This window comes from Electrona antarctica (genome assembly GCF_951216825.1).
Source record: "Electrona antarctica genome assembly, chromosome: 9".
NCBI classification, from domain to species: Eukaryota; Metazoa; Chordata; class Actinopteri; order Myctophiformes; family Myctophidae; genus Electrona; species Electrona antarctica.
In genome coordinates, this window is record NC_136790.1 from 15,009,913 (window position 1) to 15,031,656 (window position 21,744).

Consider the following 21,744-nt stretch of genomic DNA (forward strand, 5'->3'; position numbering starts at 1 on the left):
CCACATTCCTCAGGTAATAATGCCTGGCAGCAAGTCCCTTGTTCGATTCCTGACTGGCTGGAATATTTGCTGCATGTCACAGTGGTTTACAACAAAGTCGGATCCAGGGACCATCTGTGTTCTTTGACAGGGCTCCCTTACAGCAGTGGTTCCCAAAGTGCGGTCCGGGGACCCCCAGGGGTCCTTGAGTTCCACGGGTGTCAATTTGGGGGTCGTTGACATGAAAAAGTTTGGGAACCACTGCCTTACAGGTCTGTATAACTCTGAGAGTTATGGGGGTCCTTGAAATGTAAACGTTTGAGAACCAATGCCCTCTTCGTGTTTGCTGTCTCTTTTCGCTGTGTCAATCAATTAAAGCCCCCACTAAAATAAAAACCACACTCTTGTGAAGTGAGGGGCCACAAGACGTCACATGACGTCAATGTTTGTTTAACATAGACTTGGTTGCCACATGACATCACGTTTAAAAGTCCACATTTCAAAAGCCAGATGTTGGATGGGCTACCGCCCCTCAAAAATCGAAATAAATGTTCCAATTAAAGAATGATAATCATGAATATTATTTTGTTCTGTAAATGTGGAACCCGGATGAGTCCTGTTATTGCAACACTTATCAGTAAGTCTTAAACCGGCCAGACACGATGTACTCTGAGGTCCCCATAGTCCCCATATATGGGGGACATGGGGAGAGCAACGGACTTGAACTCATGCTTCCTTCCTGCCTGAGTGTCCAAGTTGCTACACGTGACAGGCGCCCCGGCTGGCCAGGGGGAGGCAGTTTGTTTAGAGACCAGGATTACTGCATGTTTTTGTGAGGGTGCCTACCCTAGGGGACACGGGGAGAACATGCAAACTCCGCACAGAAAGGCCTTTTCGCCAACCCCCGCCTCGGGTATGGGCACTGATGACGTGGAGGAGGAATCACGCCGCCAGCACCCACAGCGCCCCGAGCGGGAATCGAACCCAGGACCTTCTAGCTGTGAGGCGACAGCACTACCAACTGTGCCACCGTGCCCCCGGAATAGTTATCTGGCTACGCGAGACTACTCTGTACCAGATCCAGAAACATTCATTCAGCCTGGAGGAAGAGGTAATGATGCATTGAATACCTGGTCACATTGAGCTCCCATGGCCCCTTCACATACGTGTGTGTGTGTGTGTGTGTGTGTGTGTGTGTGTGTGTGTGTGTGTGTGTGTGTGTGTGTGTGTGTGTGTGTGTGTGTGTGTGTGTGTGTGTGTGTGTGTGTGTGTGCGTGCGCGCGCGCGATGCATGTGTACCTGGTCACATTGAGTTCCTGTCCCTTCACATACATGGTGGCATCAGGTTTCTCAGGGACCTCTCCTGGACGCAGGTCTCGCACCTCAAACTCAACCCCATGGTAAAACTGACCTGGAGGACACATCCCACCATTGTAATTTATTATTTAGAAGGGTCATTCTGGACTTCAGTTTATTCTCTATTAATCTGCACTGAAACTACATTAGCAAGTTAACTCTATAGCCCTCTATAGCAAGTTAACTCTATAGCCCATTGCACAATAATTGAGCATCTGAAAGCATTTGGATGGGAAGTTCTAACCATTAAATCTATAATACTGTCACATGAATAAGGGTTGAAAATTTACTTAACTTATAAAGGGGCCAATTATTTTTACATATTTTTCTTGTATCCTAATCCTACTGTAGGTGTGATTTGATGGGGAGGAGGATAGTTTTACTATCCAAGATTCTATCCTGTCCTAGTGCTGCCCCCTAGTGTGTGGTTCCGTCTTTACCTAGCAGGCCGTGCACCAACGGGGAGAGAAGATGGCTGTCCAGGGTGTAGAAGCCCAGGTAGTCTTGGTGGTATGGGTGGTTCTTCCAGACCCGGTGCAGCAGGACCACAAACGTCACGGAATCCTTCAGACTGACCATCAGGCCGTGGTCTTTGGTCAGCAGGAGATCCATACTGGTGGTGGAAAGGAGGTGCCATGCGGGGGCAGAGAGAAGAACGGTAGTGAGGAGAAGAAAGTGGGCAGGGAGGAGGCGGTGGGGCTGGATGGAAGAGACTAGAGGGCAGGGAGGAGGCGGTGGGGCTGGATTGAAGAGACTAGAGGGCAGGGAGGAGGCGGTGGGGCTGGATGGAAGAGACTAGAGGGCAGGGAGGAGGCAGTGGGGCTGGATGGAAGAGACTAGAGGGCAGGGAGGAGGCAGTGGGGCTGGATGGAAGAGACTAGAGGGCAGGGAGGAGGCGGTGGGGCTGGATGGAAGAGACTAGAGGGCAGGGAGGAGGCAGTGGGGCTGGATGGAAGAGACTAGAGGGCAGGGAGGAGGCGGTGGGGCTGGATGGAAGAGACTAGAGGGCAGGGAGGAGGCAGTGGGGCTGGATGGAAGAGACTAGAGGGGAGGGAGGAGGCGGTGGGGCTGGATGGAAGAGACTAGAGGGCAGGGAGGAGGCAGTGGGGCTGGATGGAAGAGACTAGAGGGCAGGGAGGAGGCAGTGGGGCTGGATGGAAGAGACTAGAGGGCAGGGAGGAGGCGGTGGGGCTGGATGGAAGAGACTAGAGGGCAGGGAGGAGGCAGTGGGGCTGGATGGAAGAGACTAGAGGGCAGGGAGGAGGCGGTGGGGCTGGATGGAAGAGACTAGAGGGCAGGGAGGAGGCAGTGGGGCTGGATGGAAGAGACTAGAGGGGAGGGAGGAGGCGGTGGGGCTGGATGGAAGAGACTAGAGGGCAGGGAGGAGGCAGTGGGGCTGGATGGAAGAGACTAGAGGGCAGGGAGGAGGCAGTGGGGCTGGATGGAAGAGACTAGAGGGCAGGGAGGAGACGGTGGGGCTGGATGGAAGAGACTAGAGGGCAGGGAGGAGGCGGTGGGGCTGGATGGAAGAGACTAGAGGGCAGGGAGGAGGCGGTGGGGCTGGATGGAAGAGACTAGAGGGCAGGGAGGAGGCGGTGGGGCTGGATGGAAGAGACTAGAGGGCAGGGAGGAAACGGTGGGGCTGGATGGAAGAGACTAGAGGGCAGGGAGGAGGCGGTGGGGCTGGATGGAAGAGACTAGAGGGCAGGGAGGAGGCAGTGGGGCTGGATGGAAGAGACTAGAGGGGAGGGAGGAGGCGGTGGGGCTGGATGGAAGAGACTAGAGGGCAGGGAGGAGGCAGTGGGGCTGGATGGAAGAGACTAGAGGGCAGGGAGGAGGCAGTGGGGCTGGATGGAAGAGACTAGAGGGCAGGGAGGAGGCGGTGGGGCTGGATGGAAGAGACTAGAGGGCAGGGAGGAGGCAGTGGGGCTGGATGGAAGAGACTAGAGGGCAGGGAGGAGGCGGTGGGGCTGGATGGAAGAGACTAGAGGGCAGGGAGGAGGCAGTGGGGCTGGATGGAAGAGACTAGAGGGGAGGGAGGAGGCGGTGGGGCTGGATGGAAGAGACTAGAGGGCAGGGAGGAGGCAGTGGGGCTGGATGGAAGAGACTAGAGGGCAGGGAGGAGGCAGTGGGGCTGGATGGAAGAGACTAGAGGGCAGGGAGGAGACGGTGGGGCTGGATGGAAGAGACTAGAGGGCAGGGAGGAGGCGGTGGGGCTGGATGGAAGAGACTAGAGGGCAGGGAGGAGGCGGTGGGGCTGGATGGAAGAGACTAGAGGGCAGGGAGGAGGCGGTGGGGCTGGATGGAAGAGACTAGAGGGCAGGGAGGAAACGGTGGGGCTGGATGGAAGAGACTAGAGGGCAGGGAGGAGGCAGTGGGGCTGGATGGAAGAGACTAGAGGGCAGGGAGGAGGCAGTGGGGCTGGATGGAAGAGACTAGAGGGGAGGGAGGAGGCAGTGGGGCTGGATGGAAGAGACTAGAGGGCAGGGAGGAGGCAGTGGGGCTGGATGGAAGAGACTAGAGGGGAGGGAGGAGGCGGTGGGGCTGGATGGAAGAGACTAGAGGGCAGGGAGGAGGCGGTGGGGCTGGATGGAAGAGACTAGAGGGCAGGGAGGAGGCAGTGGTGCTGGAAGGAAGAGACTAGAGGACAGGGAGGAGGCGGTGGGGCTGGATGGAAGAGACTAGAGGGGAGGGAGGAGGCGGTGGGGCTGGATGGAAGAGACTAGAGGGGAGGGAGGCAGGGGAGAAGGCAGAGTGATAGGTGTACACTGGAAGGCTGGGCAGCAGGGAGTCTTAACTTTAACCATTCAGCACGGGAAGCCCTTTTGGTGTTTTAAAGCTGCTATAAGCAATAATATGTCAAAATTGTAATGTCCTTTTTTTAATTATTATTATTTATTCAGACAATGGCAATGGGTAGAACGCTCCCAAAATAAATGTAGTCTCTGTGACACATCTAGGGGCCGCAATCTGCATTCAAAGATGTTCCTATAGAAGCTTTGTCATTGGTCGAAAAATACCCGGTCGCAATGACTAACCAATCAGGAAGCAGACAGGCAAATCGACCAATGAGAAAGTTTCTAGGAAAATCTTTGAATGCAGATTGCTAGATGTGTCACAAAGACATTTTTTTTGGAGCGTTTTACCCATTGCTGTCTGTCTGAATACAAAAAAAGAAAAGGAAAAAAAGGTCTTAAAATGTATTATTGCTTATAGCAGCTTTAAGCATTTTAGCTATGGGAAAATAGCAGATCTACAAGCTCATAGAGCGGCACTCGGTGCCGCACTATGAGCTTGTAGATCTGCTATTTTTTTTAAATCGTGAAAATGTGGCGCAAATCTTTGAATATATATTCTTTCAGAGCGAAAGTTTTTAACTCAAATCTTTGCTTCTGTGGGGTCCCTGGAACTACATATTTTCAGATGGGGGTCTGCAGCCAAATACAGATAATTCTGGGGGTCCTTGACATGAAAATGGTTGAGCACCACTGACATTTTCAGAAAACTGTTTTAAGAAGCCTTTTTTTTATCGGCCTCAGGTCTAAATGGGTGAAATATAATATAATTGTGTTTATTGTCCTGTCATTGAGTGAGAAGATACTCTTAAGTTATACGAATAACTTACTTGGGTCCTTTGAGGGCAGCTTTATCAGACCACAGTATCTTGCAACACAGAGATGTCTTCAGTGGTCACCTCCAGTCTCACCCCGAGGGTCTTGTGAACGATGCCGAAACGTCCAAAGTAGGTGTTGATTTTACCGTCAGGGGCAACTTTCTTATCTCCAATAGTCTGACCGTTGACTAAAATGCCTATAAAGGAAGCAAAACTGGATTCAGTCACTCACAAAGCACAGATAAAAAACTATAGGCCTATATTAAAGGTTCCCCAACTTATCCTTTAACTCATACAAAATACAACACTATTGAGATGTATTGAGTATTCAAATGTACATCAATATGCCCACATTTTGTAAATAATTTAACAAATAGATAATCAAATTTTAATCTTTGGGTGCGAAGTATAAGATTTTCTCGCCTTTTTCTTCCAAAGCTCGGTGCCAAATATGAGTTTGCAGTGTTAACCACTAGAGGGCGCTTGTCGACCAATGGTCACTGTTGTTTATTTGTTTGCTTTCTTTCTCCATGTGAAAGGACTCAAATGAGAGAGGTCACCTCTGCCTCCACATGCAGCTTTGTTTACATCGTGGATACATGTGCCTGTGGCTCTTAAAAAAGGTAAAAACGCTGAAAACACTGACACTGGCGATTTAATTAAACCATTAATCCTTGGCATCCAAAGAGTTTTTTTAATAATCACCTGTGGTTGTGTCTCTGACCAGGTTGAAGATGGTGCCTGGCGTGTCGTTGATGTTGAAGCACAGTGCGTCGTCTCTCTGTGGAAGCTCTATCATGAAATGAGGATCTCCATCCACTGAAAGGACATCATCAAGGTGAGCGCTCATTTAACACTCAAAGTCAGCTGCCAATATCTGAAGCCGAGCTATAATGTTAGCACTTGAGTGTTTACTGTTTACCAAAATATGTAGGATCAGCATTTCCATGTATGCTGTGCTGATATGTTGTTGCTGGTATGCTCGGTCGATATGATGTTGATATACCTGGTTGATACACAACACCATGGCACCCAGATTAAAACAAAAATGAATCCGTTGGAAGCAGAAACCTTTCTCGTTCTGTTGTTGGGTGCTGGAAATTGTGAATGTTTTACCTATTAGTCTCTCGAGCTCTGCCTCTCTCTGTTGTTTCTCTTTAGAAAATAAATAGTGAAAATATATTAGAAGATGACAATGTATGGATTAAACTGCTTCAATAGTGTTTTAAACTAGAGGCGCTCGGGTGGTTCAGTGGTAAAGTAGCTGCCCTTCAAATCCACCGTGGTGCATCCGGCTTTGTTGACCGTCTAGCTGTCTACACATGAATTGGCCCATGTTTGGAGGAGGGTAGCCGGGCGGGGAGGGTGAGAATTGTTACTGCACGTAATCCTATAGGGGCTGGGACGGCACCTGTCAGCAGGGAGTAGAACGAAGACTCTATGTCCTCCCGGTGGGGGCTCCTCACTGGTTGGTGAGTCAGTAGGACACAACAACAGCAGTGACAACACAGTTTGGGGAGGGACTAAATTGGGGAGAAAAATGGGTAAAAAGAAAGCAACAAAACAAAGTGGGGACATCCTTTATGCTGTGTTGATATGATGTTGCTGGTATGCTATGTTGATATACCTGGTTAATAATACACAAAATGGCATCCAGATAAAACAAAAATGAAGCGGAAACCTTTCTTAGTCTTTTGGGTGGAAATTGAAAGTTTTATACCTAGTAGTCTCTCTGCCTCTTGTCGTTGCTCTGTAGAAAATAAATAGTGAAAAGATAAGATAAGGATGACAACGTATATGGATGCACAGCAGATTCATACAAGTGCACAAGACCACAATGAAGTGTCACACTTGGTTTCCTTCCCATTCCATCGTCCCTACCCTCCGTCAGTTTGTCAGCGATGAGGGAATCACTCTCGCCATCCTCAGTCTGAGGCTTGGTGACCACCATGGATGTCAGTGGAGTGACAAAGTTGTACCGCAGGGACATTTCCAGAGCATTGGCTGTGGCAATGCTTTTTTCCTCTGCTGTACCAGTCTTTGTCTTACTGGGAAAAAATATATATAAAAATATGATTTTGAAGGCTAATATTGTTTTATTCAACAGTATTAGTCATAGACTATACCTACACTGTAAGAAACTCTCAGTCTCAATGTCTTGACAGAAAAGCTAGATTGAGATGATTCAAACAGACCTCTGCTTCAGCAGCTGTCGGATGGTGATGTAGGCCCACAGACGTTCTGTGAAGTCCCCAAAGATGTACTCCTTCTCTGGGTAGATAACGTTCCAATCTACAGCGGTTGCCTGGCCCTGCACTTGAAAGTCCTCATAAGACTAGAGAAAGGGAAGAGAGTAAATATCTGTTCACTATAATGTGCTTTCTCAGCTAAAGAGACTGCAGTAATCTGTCTCACCCCCTTGGCGAACACCTCCACCATGAAGTTGTCGATGTCATTGTCACCACCACGATCTCTGAGCCGTTGAACAGCTGGTTGAAGTGGTTCTTGGTCAGAGAATCCACCGTGTTGTCAGGGTAACGAAGGTCCACCTCTAAGAGTAGAGTACTGGCCACCTCCTCATAGAAACCCTGGGAAAATAATGATTGCGAACGCAGTGAGCATTTACTATGAGACCCAGCAGATCACGTCTGTGTGTGTGTCTGTGTGTCACGCTGTAACACCACCCGCCCACCACCAGAGGGCGCAGCTGTATCACACACAAAAACACACACACACATGCACGCACGCACGCACACACACACACGCACGCACGCACGCACACACACACAAAAAACTTAACTTAAAAAAATACTTAACTTAAAAAAAAACTTAACTTAAAAAAAAAACTTAAAAAGGAAAAACTTTAAAAGGAAAAAAAAGGTTAAAGGTTAAAAAAACTTAACTTAAAAAAAACTTAACTTAAAAAAAACCTTAACTTAAAAAAAAACCTTAAAAAATTACGTAATTTATTCTAATTGTTGTTTTTGCAATTTACGAGCTGCGTTCGCTTCCCGCGTTCGCGCGTCTTACTTGTAAGTATAACATACACACATATGTGACCAGATTTGACTGAGAGACTGCCATCGCGCAAATTACAGCTTTTCACCAGAGAAAACCTTTTTTTTTTCTTATTTTTCTGTGGAATCTGAGGAACCAATAATTCTTACAATATCTCATGTTCTTGGGGCATATGGTGATCCTGTTGGTCAGACTAGCTGGCTGGCTTAATTGCACTAGTCAATTCGTCTGTCTTTGATATTCAAGGACCACCTGGGGACAGGGGTTGTTTTTACTGTGCCTTTTGTCTTGAGTTCAGTTCCTGGGAAACACCCAAAGGACATTTACATGTGTTGTAAACAGGGGTTCAAAGTGGTCACTGTTGGAATGGTTGATCAAATGGTAAATGGTTCAAAGGGTCTCTACCTATCTAGGGGGGTGGCCAGTGGCCAGCTGTCTGGAGCTATGTGTATTGTGTAAAACTGTACTTAAGCAAGTTGATTTCTGTGTCAAATTGTCAGTTCACCGGACGGCGTCAGGCTGTCCGGAGGTATGCCATGCCTTGCTGTATGCTGTGTACTCCGAATAAACATCAAGGAACATCTACTCTGCTGTCTGCTGCGTCTCACAATTATCTTGCTCTCCCGTTTTGGTTAAGTAGAACTAGAGTTATTTAGAGTGTCTCGTGTCTATCAGATACGACAGATGGTGCCGAAGTGGTTAAGTTTGTATGGTGAATGGTAGATAATTTACCACATTTCCAAAATGAGTTAATAGCACAGGCAGACTCTTCACATACTAGAGCATGTCTGAAATAAGTATCAGAGCTGAAATTGACATGTAAATATGAAATAAATGCCCAAACATGCAGCTAGGTGTAATGTTAGAGTCCACAGAAGTGAACCTTTCAAGCCTGTTTTCTCAACTCGCTGTTTTCTGCAAGACATTACTCTATAAGCCATATCTCCAAAACTGGTGGGTCAAACTGAACAACCAATATGTCAATTTCAAGCTATGATTCCCTGCTTTCAAAAAAGTCCAATGGCAGTCCCTCAGTCAAATTTTGTCACATATAGTATCAACTGGCAGCCAGTGTAAAGATGCTAAGACCTGGTAAGAACTGTCGTAGCAGCATTTTTCTCCAGTTGAAGAACGGAAAGGGACTTCTGACTGATTCCATATAAAGTGAGTTGCAGAATTAACCACAACCTTATTCAGTTGCTTGTTAAAACGGAGATCATGATTGAACATAATTAATCCATCTCTGTTTTTACCATTTTGCTTAACGTTTGTGGCAAGACGATCAAGCTCAAGGAAGGCATTCCTTTAGATTTAGGCTATTTTGGCTAAGCTGTAAGGATCACTGGATCTAAATGGAATAAATCATAAATGATATCATAAATGTAACAATGGATGTGGAAAGTACAGTATACCAGTATTGTGACAATAAGATGGGGCTGGCTAGAATTAAACCATGCAGGCCATGTCCGCTGGCACAGTATAAATTCAATAGGCCTATAGTCATTTTGAAAAATATGACTCATTTGGAGGTCAAATGAGTCTCAATAACACCCAGATGAATGCATTGGGGTCAACAACATTTTTGGCCAATGCTTTCATTTGGGTCTTGTTAGGGCCCAGTTGACGTGTCACTGAAACTGTTGATCTATTATTCAGCCAGCAGCATCCAACACTGTAGTGTGTGATTCCATTTCATTAACTTTTTTTCTTAGTAGTAATTATGCAGAATTCTGCATCTCACTACCTGTATGTTGTATTTGACCTACTACACAGTGACGTAACTTTGATAGCTGTGTCCTCCTGTCACATGTCACATATCTCTGCTGTCGGGAGGAAACCTCATAACTCCAAAATGTTCATTTTTCAGGAAATTAAAAATATTCATTTTTCACGTCACTTACTTCCATGAGAGGGGGAGAGGTGGTGGAGTTAGTTGCTTTAGCAGACATTTTGAGGGTCCAATGGAGTTAAGAGGTTTTGTCCAAAGCACTTTTTACTACTTTCCATTGGTTCAATATTTTCGAAACAACACACAGACGTAAAGGGTGTTCAATGGCACTGATTTATGCCAAAAAGATCAAAAACCTCAAAAATGTAGTTATGAGGTTTCCTCCCGACATCAACGATATCATAAATCGTATATCACACACTCCCTTACTGCACCTGGAGTTGGGAAGTGGCATCGGAGGCCTCGTAGATTCTGCGGGCCAGTCCATTGTTTTGTTGGGCCAGCTCATCCAGAAAGGAGTAATCCACATCATTTCCAAATCCCAGACAGAAGAGAGACATCTTTCCGTCAGCAGCTTTACGGACATTTTCTTGGATCTTTGGGAGGTCCGTCTCTCCTAAATATATATAAATATGACATTGTTTATTGTTTATTGTTTATTCAACTTTCAGCATGATCACAGGTTTTAAAATACAGGTGCCATTAAAAACACTGAATTATTTTGCCGATCACAAATATAAAACTTCAAATCTAAAATGCAATAGCCTATCTAAAAATCCAAATGGTGTAAAACTCAAATCTAAAATCCACTATCATTTAAAAGTCTGCACATATATGGGATTGGTGATTTTCTGAATCTCTCAGTTCTGCATGATGGGGTGTCCAGGTCATCTCCATTTCTAGTTTGACGTCCAGAGATCTCTTTTCTGAGGGGAGGTAGCCAGTTCCTGAAGTTAGATTTGAACAGCGTCCTGGCGAAGTCAAGGCATACAGTAGGTGGGCGCGCCTCTCTGCTAGGGTGCACAATGTGAGGAGAGGAGAGCTCCTGTGTATCCCGAGTACCTCCGGCCAAGAATGATTCTGCAAGCCCGTTTTTGGACTCTTTCCAGACTTTATACGGTATGTTGTACATATACAGTATAATTATGTAGAATATAACCACCACAAATATTTGTAGTACTGTACAATGGTACAGTTGGGTGCCACCGATATTGTCCCTTATCATTTGACCCATTTAGGCCTGACCTCAAAATTTAAAAAAAATCCTTCTAAATCCTCCAGTTTTCTGAAATAAATATTTTCACGATTTTTCAAAAATAGCAGACCTACAAGCTCGTAGCGCGCCACTCGGTGGCGCGCTATGAGCTTGTAGATCTGCTATTTTCCAATAGCTAAATTATAACATAATGTTTAAAACACCAAAAGGGGTTTTGCGCAGATCACGCAAACCTCAGCAAAAAGAAAAGGACAATATCGATGGCCTCCAACTGTATTTGTAGTACTGTACAATGGTACCTTTCCCTTCACTGACAGCACCACAAACATTTCTCAGAATAGATTACAGGAGGTTAGCTCCCACATAATTTGCAAATTATGTTAAAATCAACACGTCAATAATAGCTTACATGCAAAAGCACACACAGCACGGGTTCAAGAGTAAGGCCTCATTCACACATATCAAACACCAATCAAGCAAATGTTTGGTAGTTTTTTTGGGCCACCACAATGCTTTTCCAATGGGAGTCACATGGATTGACCAAACATTTTTGTTTGATTGCTGATTGCTGGTGGTCTTCTGCCCCTCCCCCCTCATCAAACAAAACTGTTTGATCAAACCATGTGACTCCCATTGGAAAAGCATTGTGGTGGCCCAAGAAAACAAAAAAAACGACCAAACATTTGCGTGATTGGTGTTTGATACGTGTGAATGAGGCCTCAGCGTTGTCACAGCGCCAACTAAATTAGTTAAATCAGAAGTTGAACGCACCTGTTCTCGGCATCCCGTCTGTCATTAAGATAATCATGTCGAAACTCCGTTCTGGGAGGACGTTGTCTTGCCTGTCCTTCAGCAGCATGTTTACAGCACGCATTGTTGCACCGTTGAGATTTGTAACTGGCATTGGTGGGAAAAAGTAGCCTGGTTAATAAACCAGACCGAATCAGCCGTTGGCAAAAAAAAAATTGCCTGCCAGCGGATTAGGGTCTGGCGAGGCTCAGTAGCACGCCTCTTTCCTACAACCGAGAACAGGTCGGGCCAATCGGGACACGGTATGCAATATGGGCGGGCTTTGGTACAGTGACGTTCAATGCTTGAGACCTTTGACTGACAGTAGCTCTGACCAATTGCGTCAAAGAGAAAATGTTTGAACCCGCCCCCCGGGAAATGAAATCCAAGTGGAGCCAGCCCAGACTAATATACCGCGACAGTGTTGTGTGATATTAGTCTGGCTTATTAGCCAGGCTAGGGAAAAAGTACTCAATTGTTTTACTTAAAGGTGTAATGCAACGGAAATGGTGGACATTTTATTTTGAAGTTTCAAACGGTTTCAAGTTGAAACACCGGTCTGAAGTTTCTGAACCAATCAGAGTGTCGCATCCCTTCAGGCGATGGGACGGTAGCTAGTGTCGGTAGCTATGCTATACCAGCGCATGCTGTGTGTTTGTTTACAATTCAGATAGACGGACAGCTGTACCAGTTTACTGTTATGTGGCTTATTTCTACCCTATACTGTTTTCAGATACATATTTTAGCGTGATGATTAAGTTGAAACCGAGTAATACACTCTCTGGATGTTATCTTGAATGGGAATAAAAACGGAGGATTTCTGTAATCAGTAGCAGCTGTGTTTGCCTGTTTGGACGGATGCAGAGATATGGGGAATTAAACGGGTGAGCTTCATTTTTATTGGCTTTTATCGCTGTGGGCCTCAACACGTCATCACGCAGCACGTTTTCAGGAAGTAATACAAAATATTTTTTTATGGACGTTTGATATAAAAACACAAAAAAATGTGAATTTTCCCATTTTTTTGGCATCCATTGTTAGGTATGCCCATATGATGACCACGGAGATGGTCTAAAAGTGTGAAAAACGTATTTTTCATTTCACTACACCTTTAAGTACAAAAGTATCGGCATCAAAAAGTATTCATATTGCAGAATGTCCCATTTCACAAGTTCAAAATGTGTAGAAAATCTATTGAAAATAGCAGATCTACAAGCTCTCAATCTAATTTGTGAGCTTGTAGATCGGCTATTTTCAAATGGCCGAAATGTATAGTGTTGAAGTGGTAAAATCGCCAAAGTAACTAGTAATAATTCAAATAATTTTAGTGAAGTAAAAGTACAAATTGTGGCTCTGAGATGTAGTGGAGTAGAAGTAAAAGTACTGGAAATTGGAAATACTCAAGTAAAGTACAAATACCTCAAAATTGTACTTAAGTACAGTACTTACGTAAATGTACTTAGTTACGTTCCACCACTGGTAACTGGAAGGGGAAGACTAGATATTTAACTAGAAAAGCAGATCCTGCAGAAACTGCGTGGGCTCGCTGAAAACACCCCCAATGTATTATGATACTTACACATACTTTCACGTATCCTACTGGCCACCCATGTCAGGGCTTCAGCCACGTTGTCCTTGCTGGCCTTAATAAGAGATTCTTTCCAGGGTAAAACCCAATGAGAAAACGGGATGATGGCAAAGTAGTCGTCCTCATGCAGGTCCTGGAGAATGGCCACCAAAGCCTCACGAGTCTGCAGTGCACAGGCAGGCAACAAGATCAGAGGTCATGCATAAACAACACCGTAGCCCACATAAAATACTGTAGACATCTTTGGCCCGACTCACACCTTTACATCAAAGTCAAAGTCGTACGATTTGTCACACACGTTACCGCAGTGAAATTTGTTCTCCGCATTTGACCCATCTCTTGGAGCGGTGAGCCACAGCCAAGGAGCGGTGAGCTGCAGCCGTGCCGCGCTCGGGAATCATTTGATTAGTAGATTTGACCCCCAATCCAACCCATTGATGCTGAGTGTCAAGCAGGGTGGCATTGGGTCCCATTTTTTACAGTCTTTGGTATGACCCGGCCGGGGATCGAACCCCGACCTCCCAGTTTCAGGGCGGACACTCTAACCACAAGGCCACTGAGCTGGTCAGTGGCCTACTCTAGCATACAACATTGATGCATGCTTGTTGTATGAGATGTATAGCTGATGCAAGCTCGCAATGCATTTCCAATGGGAGTCACATGGTTTGACACAACAGTTGTGTTGTATGGCTTTCGGCTGTGTTTTGACTGCCCCCCTCCCCCTCATACAACACAAATGTTGTGTCAAACCATGTGACTCCCATTGGAAATGCATTGCGAGCTTGCATCAGCTATACATCTCATACAACAAGCATACATCAGTCTGTTGTAAAGGTGTGAGTCGGGCCTTACTCTCTCTCACACACACACACACACACACACACACACACACACACACACACACACACACACACACACACACACACACACACACACACACACACACACACTCTCACACACACCACGTTCTTTGGAACTCTGGGTAAGTCGGGAGGTGCAAAGGAGTGGACGAAGTATCCATTCACAATCTGAGGGGGGGGGAAAAAGGCAATCGTACTGTATACTCAGAAAGCAGTGATGGAAGGGAGAACAGTAGCCATTTTTGGTCAACAGCTTTGCTGCATTAATTGCTAGAGTTGCAGGACATGCTTTGCGTTAGGAATGTTCGTTATGTTGAATGGGGACATTTCATTTCAGTCAAGAACTGAACAACCTGTATGTGATCAGAGTTAAACAGTAAAGAACTCTGCAACCTGTATGTGATCAGAGTTAAATAGTAAAGAACTCTGCAACCTGTATGTGATCAGAGTTAAACAGTAAAGAACTCTGCAACCTGTATGTGATCAGAGTTAAACAGTAAAGTCTCTATTAAATAGTTTGCAGAAACATTTTAAGGACAACCCTTTTGTTGAAGGCTTCATTTATAATACACAGCACCTTTCATACACCAGGGCAAAACAAAGAATAACACAGAATAAAAACAATTGCAATCAAAATTGCATCAGGAAAAAGAAAGATGGGTTGAAAATAGATACAATAGAAAAGGCCGCTGACCTGAACATCCCCTATAGGCTTGTGGCCCGGTTCACATCCTACTGACCTGTACGTCCCCTAAGCTCGTGGCCCGGTTCACATCCTACTGACCTGGACGTCCCCTATAGGCTCGTGGCCCGGTTCACATCCTACTGACCTGAACGTCCCCTAGGCTCGTGGCCCGGTTCACATCCTACTGACCTGAACGTCCCCTAGGCTCGTGGCCCGGTTCACATCCTACTGACCTGTATGTCCCCTAGGCTCGTGGCCCGGTTCACATCCTATACTGACCTGTATGTCCCCTAGGCTCGTGGCCCGGTTCACATCCTACTGACCTGTATGTCCCCTAGGCTCGTGGCCCGGTTCACATCCTACTGACCTGGACGTCCCCTAGGCTCGTGGCCCGGTTCACATCCTACTGACCTGAACGTCCCCTAGGCTCGTGGCCCGGTTCACATCCTACTGACCTGAACTTCCCCTATAGGCTCGTGGCCCGGTTCACATCCTACTGACCTGAACGTCCCCTAGGCTCGTGGCCCGGTTCACATCCTACTGACCTGAACGTCCCCTAGGCTCGTGGCCCGGTTCACATCGTACTGACCTGTACGTCCCCTAGGCTCGTGGCCCGGTTCACATCGTACTGACCTGAACGTCCCCTAGGCTCGTGGCCCGGTTCACATCGTACTTGATGATGAAATCTCCGTCGATCAGAGTTCCATCACAGCCCGGACACTTCCTCTGCTGCTCCGGCGTCGGCGAGAACGAGATGTGTGCCTGAAAGAAGTATACAATACTTTGCACAATACATCTGACATGTCTACTGGAACAGGGGTTCCCAAACTGTTTCATGTCAAGGATCCCCAAATTGACACTATAATTAGCCCCACGGACCCCCATTGGAAGATATATGCCAGGGACCCCCATAAGAGAAGGTTTTTTTGGCTCTAGCAGTGATTCTCAACTCGTTTAATTTCAAGTACCCCCAGTTTGACGTGCATTAGTCTACGGACCCCCATGAAAAGGCATTTCTATCTCTGAGACCCCAATTTAGATCGTAAAATTATTTATTTTACTCTGAGAGTGTACAAAATGGATGGTCTTATATGTGTGTTGTCACATACAGGTGCGCTGGAATAAATTATTCATTCTCAAGCGAGATTGTAAACAGCAGGTTTCCTTCAACAAATCCAAGGCACACTGCAGTTTTTTGTTTAAACGTCCTAGAAGTTACACGGCCTGCTCTGATGGTCATCAGGATAGTTGGTCAGTAATGAGTAATGAGGTATGATGTTATTCAACAGGGTATATAGGTAGAAGATACACAAAGATACATTTGAGAGATGAAATCAGAGACTTATGGGGGTGCTTGGAAATAAAATGTCTGAGAACCGCTGTCCTAGTGACTCCTAAAGGGCCATATAGTGTATCATTGTCATACATATTCTGAAGAAAATCTGGAGACTGACATATACTGTATAATTGACTTATGATCAAAATACGTACTGTAAGAACATTAATGGTGTGTAAAAACAAAATGTAGAATTTGCCACAGATGAGGCCAAGTCTTGTCACAGACACATTTGTCTGTGTATGGACATTGATGACCCCTGCTTGGGAGGGGTCTTGACAGTTAACCCATTTAGGCCTGACGTCGAAATTTAAATCATTTCTAAATCATGACAGTTTTCTGAAATACCTATGTTTCTATATCAGTGGTGCTCAAAAGTCAAGGAACCCAAAATTATATGTAATTGGCCGCCGACCCCCATCTGAAAATATGTTGATCCAGGGACCTCCCCAGAAGCAAAGAAAAATAGCAGACCTACAAGCTCATAACACGGCACTCGGTGCCGCACTATGAGCTTGTAGATGTGCTATTTTTCAATCGCTAAAGCATAACATAATTCTTAAAACACCAAAAGGGGTTCCCACCCAAAATGTATGAGAATGCAGAACCATTTTTATCCCCCTTACCTTTTTGTCTGTGACTGTTTTCTCCACCAGAGGGAGCAGCTCATTGGATAAGAAGGTTCCATAGGCATCAACATATGCAATACCCTGTGGCTCGTAGATATCTGCTACAATCTGTGCAAAGTTAGACACAAGCATAATACACACAAAGTGAGATTGGCCTTTAATTATAGGACCATTTCAGCCATTTTCAACTTGAATATGTTTGGTCCTCACTAATGCTCACAGTCATACATTTCTGTCACCATTTCTGTCTACTTCATTTGTGTCCAAATCAACTCCTACTGCATCGTCTCATCTGCCCGTGCGAACGCACCATTACCTTGGAATTCCTAACGATTCCTATCGATGATAAAAATCTAAACATTTTAGTAAAAAACATCTTGTTTAAAAAAAATCTGCCTAACGATGATGTCACTGGTGGACGGGTTTCCGAACAGCCCTCCTATGAGACACAGACTGAGTAGAAAAGAATGGTGGTATTTTATCATGATTATTAGTGAGGACCTATTATATGAAGATGGGTTGAAAAGTGGTGAAGTGGTCCTTTAAGCAGTGTGTGATGTGAACATACTGCATGCATGGAGATCCACCTGAAAGTTGCGGACAAGCTGCTTGGGTTTGACCCGGATCAGGATCTCATACTGACCTAGTTTCCTGTCCAGAAGCTCCTCGTAGGTCAGAATGAATTTCACGCTGCTGTTGGCAGCGATGTTTACTGACACAGAGAACTTCTCCATTTTTCTTCCAGAGGCCCTAGAACACAGGCAAACCAAACAATGATTAAGATTCAAGATTCAAGACTTTATTGCCATGTCAACAGAGTTGATTGGAATTTGTTTCAGTGCACTAAAAACAGACATACAAAAAGACACATATTCACGTCACATATTCAGACAGTAGAACAAGATACAAAAGTACAAACATCATATGAGGGGGACCAATAAATAAGAAGAATGCAAGACGTTACAATTCATGTTGAATAAATAAATAGCAATTCATCGCAGTTCATCGTTTTACAAAGCAGCTTCGCGCTGTAAAGTGCGAGTGAAAAGAGGGTCAGCATTCAGGAGGCGCACAGCCTCGGGATAAGTGCTATTCTTAAAGCGGGAGGTATTGCACTTTAGAGACCGCAGTAAAAGAATGATTGGGAATATGTATGTATACATGTGAAGCAATGCGAGAGTGCGAGAGTGTTTCTTGTGAGGACTGCGGATGAAAATTAGCAACTGTGCTATATCCGGTGTATTTACGTCCATGTGACGTCCATTAATATGCACTGTCCTGTCCAAATAAACAAATAAAGTAAAGTAAAGTAAGTAAGTGTGTCTAGCATCAGGGTCTTGAGCTCTGCAATGTTGTTATGGCTCTGCTGCTGCTCTGCATCTACAGTACAGTTGGGTGCCACCGATATTGTCCCTTATCTTTTGACCCATTTAGGCCTGACCTCAAAATTTTAAAAAATCCTTCTAAATCCTCCAGTTTTCTGAAATAAATATTTTCACGATTTTTCAAAAATAGCAGACCTACAAGCTCGTAAGCGCGCCACTCGGTGGCGCGCTATGAGCTTGTAGATCTGCTATTTTTCAATAGCTAAATTATAACATGTTTAAAACACCAAAAGGGGTTCCCGCCCAAAATGGGTTAACTGTCCTTTTGCGCAGATCACGCAAACCTCAGCAAAAAGAAAAGGACAATATCGATGGCCTTCCCTGGCTGTGCCCTTGGGTTGGCTCCCACAGTGTCAGTTTGCTTGCCACTAGTTCCGGGTGCCTGACGCAGTGCCCGGCCAGCCTCATCCATTCTCTCTCTCTGACCTTGTAGGTGACCCGTGGTAGGTCCCCACAGAGGACCACATTTCTGATGTGATCCATCCATCTGACACCTACAGTAGTGCCATTCGTATCATTCTTCCTGCACTCCATTTCGACTGACAGTAGGAGTTCCCTTCCCTTCTCTGCTGTATCCAAGACTAGGACAATGTCGTCGTCTGCTATAGCTACTGTACTACTTACTGCCCAGTAACATGCCCTAGAGACGGTGTTGATTTCGTAGACTAAAAACTAAGACGAAAAATGTTCGTCGACTACCTTTTTTCACTAACGAAAACTAAGTGGAAACTAAATGAAAACTAAGCTATGATGACTAAAACTAAGACTAAATATATTGACACTTTCGTCAACAAATAAAAACTAGTGGACAAGAGATCCAGTACAAGTCATTTCACTCTTGGTTGCATGCTGAAAATAGCAGATCTACAAGCTCACAAAGCGTCACGCGTTGTCAGTGCGTTGTCAGTGCGTTGTCAGTGCGTTGTCAGTGCGTTGTCAGCTTGTAGATCGGCTATTTTCAGCAAGTGTAAAATCAGCCATTACGACGGCATTAAGGCCCGCCATAATACACTTTAGTCGACTAAATCAACTGCAGATTTAGTCGACTAAAATCACATGACATTTAGTCGACTAAAACTAGACTAAAACACTAAAACATTTCAGGTGACTAAAATGTGACTATAAAACTAAATGAAGTTTCATTCCAAAGACTATGATGACTAAACTAAAATAGAAATTTGCTGCCAAAAACGACACTGCCCCGAGACTTACTTGACCAGTCCAGCAGTCTCTCCTGATGAGACAGCTTTCTCATACTGCTTCCTGGCTTTCTTCTTCTCTTTCACCTCCCCAACGTACATCTGATTATCAATTTCCCTGAAAAGCAAACAGGGAGAGTTAGAACGCAACAAGGCGTTTCATCACTAATAGTTGTCATTTAAAATTCCAAAAGCAGGCACGTATGACTGTGCTTTGGAACTTTGTGGTGAAAATGGTCAGGGGGATAGAGAGGCAGACATACAGGGGGGTACACACACACACACACACACACACACACACACACACACACACACACACACACGCTGTGAGAAGAGACAGAGAGATGCAGGCACTATACTGACATGCTGAAGTTGGTGATGAAGGAGCTCCATCTCAAAGAATATTTCCTGTGAGGAGTTGGCCTTGTTCAGAGCAGTGGAGGTCATGACGGTGTGAGCGAAACGAAATGCTACGGTACAGTCCACTGTAACACTGTCCAGCTCCACCTGAGAGAGAGAGAGAGAGAGGGGGGGGGGGGGGGTGTTGATACAGCTCAAAAAGTGTCAGTTGACATTCGACATTCTCCACTTATCTTGCGGACATGAAACAGCATTTCAGGTGCTAGCTGCCTCTAATAGGCCTATCTCACAGCCCGCTTTCCACGCCCACTTCCGGTAAATATTGGTGTCTTTAACATTAGCATTTACACGTTTTTTTCTCTGGAGAATCTAAGTACATTTTCTAATGTAAAAATGTGACAGACCAATATTATGAAGCAAACAAGATGGTAAATCAGCTCGAACACATAGAACAAACCTTACCTTGAGAAAACAAAAGTTGTAGACTTATTAAATTACCTCTGTTAACATGTAGCGTCTATGGAGTGACGTCACGCTATCACCACTAACCCCGAAAGGGGGCGTATTAAGGGGGGCGGGGAAATTCTGTGAGATAGGCTTATTGGGGCGGCGGTGGGTCAGGGGTAACCTGACTCCGCCAGATGGGGCAGCAGAGAGTACACTGGGTTCCCCCCTCCTGCTCCCATCTGGGAACTCTCAGGCAGACTTGATGCTCCGGCCACAAAACGGCCTGGCCAATCAGCGGCAGCTAGAGGCGGGATCAAGGCATACACAGTGCTGCCTTGGCCGGATGGTAACCGCAAGGTTGCCAGTTCGAACCCGTGGGCTCCCCCAGAGTTAGTGTCGAAGTGTCCTTGAGCAAGACTCTGAACCCCTAATTGCTCCTGATGTGCTGGTTGGTGCCTTGCAACATGGTTTCCGCCGCCATCGGTGTTTGAATGTATGTGTGAATGGGTGAATTGATGCACAATCTATGTAAAGCGCCTTGGATAAAGGCGCTATAGAAATGCACCATTTACCATTGGTGTCATTGGAAAACTATAAGCATTTTTGCTCCCATGAAAAACATTCAGTTACAGTTACAGTGCATCTACAGCGACAGTGAATCGCTCCTTTTGGAGAGTCAGGCTAGTTTTTTTTTGGCGGGAACCCCTTTTGGTGTTTTAACTAAGCATTATGTTATACTTTAGCTATTGAAAAATAGCAGATGTACAAGCTCATAGCGCGCCACCGAGTGGCAAGCTACGAGCTTGTAGGTCTGCTATTTTTTTCAATCGTGAAAATGCGGCACAAATCTTTGAATATATATTCTTTCAGAAGACTTATTTTTTTTATTTCGATGTCAGGCTAGTCTTAATGACAAGTTGTATTTTACATTTCTTCATTAACAGACTGAAAGAAGCGTTATTGTTTCTTACCTCCATGTCGTTTGTACTTATTTTCTGCAATAACAAAAAGATGATCATAATGTTATTCGGTGAAACGAAGGATTTTGTGTGTGGAAATAATGTCATTTTAACTATACCTTAAGTAACCTGGTGGGGTGCACTGTCTCCTAGAATTCACATAGATGAAAAGGTGAATTAAGATACAGGGTACGAACCGATGCAATTCACTTTATACGCTATTCATACACAGAGGAGAGAAAGAAAAAGGGCATTAAGCAACTAGTCGACTAGTAAATCCACTAGTCGACCTTGTTGGTACTAGTTGACTAGTTGATAAGAAAAAAATGTTATGTAGGCCTCAAGATCAGGTAGATTATAGTTATAGTCACCAATGTACACAGTTTTTAAATGTACAAATATAAAAAAAAAAAAAAGGGTTGTTTTTTTCCTTCTTTTAAACATAATAGGTGGTTAAACAACTAGGCAACTAGTCAACTAGTAAAAATGACTAGAAGTGAATGCCCTAGCATGTACACTACTGTGCAGTCCAGTACAGATGACCATAGGGATGGGAAATTATACAATTTAATTTATTGCCATTAGCGATTCTGCTA

At 45.1% G+C, this 21,744-nt stretch overlaps 1 pseudogene across 1 annotated transcript; it reads right to left on the reverse strand.

The window, feature by feature from the left end:
* Positions 1-738: 738 nt before the first annotated feature.
* LOC306929843 (inter-alpha-trypsin inhibitor heavy chain H3-like) lies at positions 739-21,166 on the reverse strand (annotated as a pseudogene). Its single transcript has 18 exons — positions 21,161-21,166; positions 19,746-19,889; positions 19,396-19,500; positions 17,386-17,548; positions 16,796-16,906; positions 15,467-15,595; positions 14,251-14,316; positions 13,286-13,451; positions 11,683-11,808; positions 10,130-10,311; positions 7,364-7,536; positions 7,144-7,283; positions 6,830-6,996; positions 5,654-5,767; positions 4,961-5,145; positions 1,776-1,948; positions 1,279-1,390; positions 739-760 (listed from the first exon to the last, which is right to left on the reverse strand). The product of its transcript is annotated as an inter-alpha-trypsin inhibitor heavy chain H3-like (transcript).
* Between the last annotated feature and the right edge of the window lie 578 nt (positions 21,167-21,744).